We start from the raw sequence: 5,206 nt of genomic DNA, 5'->3' as shown, positions 1-5,206 counted from the left end.
TGAAGCCTGGGACTGAAACAAAAAATGCAGTCTCTGTAATGAAGATAATTTGCTAAAGAATAAATTTCTTATTAAATAAAGACTTTCTCCTGAGAACAGGTTACGCATGCGGAGATCGTTAATTTGACTCATTGCGGCCATTTGTTTACTGAAGAGGCAGCGTTTAATCATGACTAATCGTGATTTTCTTTGTTTGTTCGTGAAGAGCTTGATGCTGAAATAAATGTTCAGTATTGCTCAGTTTGAAAACGAGTACGGTTTCTACCCAAAGAGAAGTTGAGGTTTTATATGTGACCTGGTTGCTTAAAGTAGAAACCTCAGCAGGAGTTTTCTCCCCCCTGAGAGCAGCGTGGTCTCTAATGCCGGCACTCGTACATCAACAGGCACCTTCTGTCCCTGATGTCCACGACCTTAACTCTACACAATAAAGACTAATGAATCATTAAGCAAACCCGTCACCTCGCGGGATAAGCATTTACTCCTTCTCCTTCCCTGTCCTACCGCAGCCGAGCCGCGTCATTGGCTGTGCGTGCAGAGAGAGCAGAAGGAACAGAATGTTAAATATTCAGAGAGGACAGCTGGAGGAGGATCAGGAGACAGTCCCTGAGAGACAGACACTGAGAGAGAGAGAGAGAGAGAGAGAGAGAGAGGTAAATGACAAAAGTCCCCAAGACGGCGTGGGCCGACGAGGAACAGCACATAGTCGAGTGTCTGTGGAATTATAAGATGCAAAGAAGAAGCACAAATGTGTCAGAGAGGCTATCGAGAGAGAAAAAATATATTATTTATTCTTTCATATCATTTATCCATTTAACATTTTCATCCTTTAACCATCCCGGCAGCGCATGCAATTTTCACGATGTTTATTTGCTGAGCAGGGATTTCGCTTTAGTAACAGGGTTTGAGATTTAGATTGTAGAATTCTCAAATGCACAACACGTGGTTAACTAGCGTCCATGCTAACGTTATGACGACATTAAGGACGCTCCAATGGTTTACGTAATTATAAATCCTTTATTTTATCATCAACAATGTCTTCTGTAGTTTGGGTAACAGTGCGGTACTTTCAAACGGAATCTCATCGGTCAATATCACAAGTATGAGATGTATAGAATATAAGGGAAAAAAGAACGAGAAAACATCCTTTTTTTTTTTTTTCTTCTCGTGGTCTGCAGGAAATCCAGATGATGCAACTTCCTGTTGAACATGTGGAATGTTCCAAATATTTCCTAGAGGTGAACGTGTCCAGGTAACTGAAGATGAAACAGAAATGCATAGCTGTTGAACTGATGTGTGTGTGTGTGTGTGTGTGTGTGTGTGTGTGTGTGTGTGTGTGTGTGTGTGTGTGTGTGTGTGTGTGTTATATATTAATTATTATAGCTAATTTTATGTAAATTCGGACGGGTTTTGTGTGTACTTTGAACAACAAATTGTCTTCTCATCCCCTTCCAGAAGGATTTGGTGCCTTCTGGAAGGGGAAGTGTGTCTCAGTCTTCATTTTGCTGTAAGGGCATACAAACATTTGCACTCGACTGTATGCAGTGGTCAAACAGTAAACTTTTCAGCTGGGTTCAAACAGCAGTGCGGTTAGAGTTAAAACTACATATAAACACTTTTTTGTTTGTTTTTGAGTCTTTTCTTTGTTCTGGATGTTTCGGAGCTCCTAATTGGTTCATGCTGACTCACCTGTCCCTGTCCCTAGTTGTTAATTACCGCACACTCCTGTGTCTCGTTATCTCAGGCAGTATACCCCTTTACTCGTTACTTGCTACATATCTTCAACATTTCTGGAATCCGCACCAGTGTTAAAAATGCGAGGCTTTCACACGTCTACAGATTTCACAGATTTTCCTGTCCTTGGCCGTCCTTCAGTTATCAAAAGCTTCTTTCGCTCGTAAAACCCAACCCGCTGTGTTCAAACCTTCATAACTGTATGATTTACACGTTATAGTTGGGTCACGCTGTGAAAACCCCAGCCAGTCAAATGTATATAAATCACCGGCGATGGAATGTAACATTGCAGTGAATATAGTTAAATATCACGATTAATGTAGGGTGTTACGCCTTGAGATATACGTAAGATCATTTCAACTGTTGTAAAAATATAATGCCTTTCTAAATCCTACGCATTAGCTAGTGTCGGAAATTGTGACGTTCCTTACCTTACCCAATAAAGTCAGCTTTTTTTGCTTCAATTCCCACCTTTTCCTGTAATAAAAGTCTTCCTGTTTTAGTGCAGAGATTATTTAACAGTTATTATTATTTTTTAGTTATTATTTAACGACGGTTGTTTGGCCCGGATGTAAGCGTTGGTGTCTGCGTGAGTTAATAAAAAAAGAAAGTTCCCGTTAGCAAAGACAATATTTCTGTCAGTCATTCAACCAAACACGACAGGAAAGTTAACAGAACTTAAGATTGTAGATAAAATCAACATCAACAAGGGGCGGGGCTTAGCAGTGAAGGCTCTGGGTTACTGATCGGAAGGTCGGGGGATCAAGCCTCAGCACTGTCTGGCTCTGGGTTACTGATAGTGAAGTTGTCTTAAAGTAAGGAGATGTTTATGTAACATGTATGGAAGGAGACTCCAGTGTCAGCGCTTTGTAACAGTCATAGCATAGTTGACTAGCATAGTTCAGCAGTAAAAAAAAAACACTGTTCCCGTCCTTCTGCCTCCGCTAAACTGCATTGTGTCTCAAATCACATAATGTACTACGACGGACAGTCACTGAGTACTAACACTAATCGGTTTCCACTACAGGTTGAACTTGAAAACCTCTCACGTCACCTTCAAACTCATTGGAAGCTCCGTTCTGAGTACCAGCCTTCTGGATTTTCTAGATTATAAAATACTTTTGAGTGTAAGTTCAGAGTTTTCAGTTTGAGATCCAGCTCATGGAGCAATCGTGACGACAGTCGTGTCTCCGGCGTGCGTTTAGCGAATGACGCTTATTTTTTTTCTTTCTTCCGGATGCACATAAGATACGCAGGCGAGTGTGTGAACGACGCCGTTCGTGTTGGCGCTGCCTCACGATAAACCAGCGTATAACTCAGATGCCTCCGCTTGGCATGGGGGCGTATCACACCACCGTGGCATGGATCATTCTCCTATAACAACACAACACGTCCCTCTACAGGCATACAGATGTTGCTGACATAATAAAGTGTTCGAATGCTACAGTAGTCCTGAATTATTGTGGGTGTCTGTGGATCAGGTGGTAGAGCGGGTCGTCTGCTAATCGTAGTGTTGGCGGTTCGATTCCCGGCCCACGTGACTCCACATACCGAAGTGTCCTTGGGCAAGACACTGAACCTCAAGTTGCTCCTGATGGCAAGTTAGCACCTTGCATGGCAACTCATTGGTGTGTGTGTGTGTGTGTGTGTGTGTGTGTGTGTGTGTGTGTGTGGATGGGTGAATCAGAACCAGTGTAAAGCGCTCTGTAGAACCGCTAAGGTTAAAAAAGTGCTATATGAGTGCTTATTATAAATAATTCATGATGGGCAATAATAAACAGTTACGAAGTATCATGTCATTGATAGATTAATAAAATTGTAATTTGTTGAGGTGTAAGAGGAATAAAACACTCGGGGAAGTGCTGTCTGCATACTGAAATGATCATTTCTGTCCTCTGTGGTGTGTGTTTTTGTTTTTAAACTTGTTAGCTTGTTTTTATGACAACCCCCCCCAACCCCCCCCCCCCCCCCCCCCCCCCCGCCCCCCCCAGTGTTTACTGTCTCCTCTGAGCCTGACTGCCTCAAACACGATGCCTCATGGAAATTCCTTAATACAGAACTCCCGCTTGCATCCCACCGTCTCGGGCTCCACGCTGTTATATTATGCATGCTGTGTTTTATTGACTGGTAATGACACTCGAAGGGTGGCGTCAGACGTGCGCAGATCAGTGTTGGCTTGGCGTTTCCTGGATGATGTGATTTGTAGATGACCCCGAGCTGAACTCTTTAAAGGCGACGACGGCGCTGGACAAGGTATCATTTTCATACATTTATTCTGGCTATAATAAGCTTAAATGTAATGAATATGAAATAGTCCTAGTCATGTTGGGATTTGTAGACGTTAGGGTCCGTTCTGTCGCTCCGATGTTTGTCTGGTTTGATGACAAATTGCTTGGCCTCGTCTCCTGAGATAAATTTGTCCCCAAATTGGCATCTAGGTAAAATAATCAGAGTTTGTTTTCATTATTAAGTGTGTTGATGTCCACAAGTGGTGTGTCTGCAATTTTATGTGAAATCGCATCACTGGTGAATTCTGCATTCTGATTGGCTGTAAGATAATCTAAGCTTAAAAATAATTAACTTCTTTTTTAAAAAGCAAATTGTTCTCTTTACATAAATGTTTACTGTTCGTTGTCCAGAAGTTCCTGATAAAAATCATTCTTTTATAATAATTTTTTACCCAGTGATGAGGGTCCAGGCTCTGAGGCTGCAACGTCATGACGCATCCATCTCCATGCTTCAGCTTCTGGTGTTGGTAATGGTGGAAGGTCCTCACAAAAGAGAGAGGACCTCCTCTATCCTCACCTTTGAGAGCTTTAAGGCCTATTTTTAAATATTCAGCGGACACGGATGAAGTTTAAAGGGGTCTTTTTAAGGTCTGTAGTATCTTCTCTTCGTCTGTGGTTGGGTCTCTTAATGCTTTGTTGTTGTTTGACTTTATTCTAGATCTGTATTTGAGTTCATTGTATTTCTCTTTTTTTGTATTTTAGTTTTGTTTGTTTGTTTGTTTGTTTGTTGGTTTGTTTGTTTGTTTGTTAAGGACCTCCTGGTATATGATCCTTCTCTTGTGAAGTGCATTTTTAAGGTTAGTCTTTATTTTTGTGTTTTTGTAGATCTCGGTTTTGTGTAAATATTGTCACGTCTGTGAATATTCTGTGTACGTCGGCTGCCATTTTGGTCGAGTGTAGGGGGTTTAGTCTATGTTTTTGGGTTAGGTAGGGAGGAAGGGAAGCAGATTGTCATTTTGTTTATTTTCTTTATCTGTGTAAGTGCATAAGTTACAGCGCCCTCCATTAATATTGGCACCCTTGGTTAATATGAGCAAAGAAGGTTGTGAAAAATTGCCTTTATTGTTTCATTTTTTGTTAAAAAATATTCACAAAAATAACTCTGCTGTGATGGATATCAAACAATTGCAAACACAACAGGTTTCTCAAAAAAAAAAAAAAAAATCTGTGTTAAATATAGGTGTGCA

At 41.1% G+C, this 5,206-nt stretch overlaps 1 long non-coding RNA gene across 1 annotated transcript in view; it reads left to right on the top strand.

The window, feature by feature from the left end:
• The first annotated feature begins 3,738 nt into the window (after nucleotides 1-3,738).
• Nucleotides 3,739-5,206, top strand: part of LOC108264266 (uncharacterized) — a 5,757-nt gene continuing 4,289 nt past the window's right edge. The window contains exons 1-2 of the long non-coding RNA XR_006982329.2: nucleotides 3,739-3,984; nucleotides 4,416-4,816. This is a non-coding gene — a long non-coding RNA (uncharacterized LOC108264266). The remainder of the gene's footprint in view (nucleotides 3,985-4,415; nucleotides 4,817-5,206) is intronic.

The sequence above is a fragment of the Ictalurus punctatus genome, chromosome 4 (assembly GCF_001660625.3).
Source record: "Ictalurus punctatus breed USDA103 chromosome 4, Coco_2.0, whole genome shotgun sequence".
Classification (NCBI taxonomy): Eukaryota; Metazoa; Chordata; class Actinopteri; order Siluriformes; family Ictaluridae; genus Ictalurus; species Ictalurus punctatus.
Note: the sequence above shows the minus strand (reverse complement) of the source record. Positions and strands in the feature narration are given on the sequence as shown.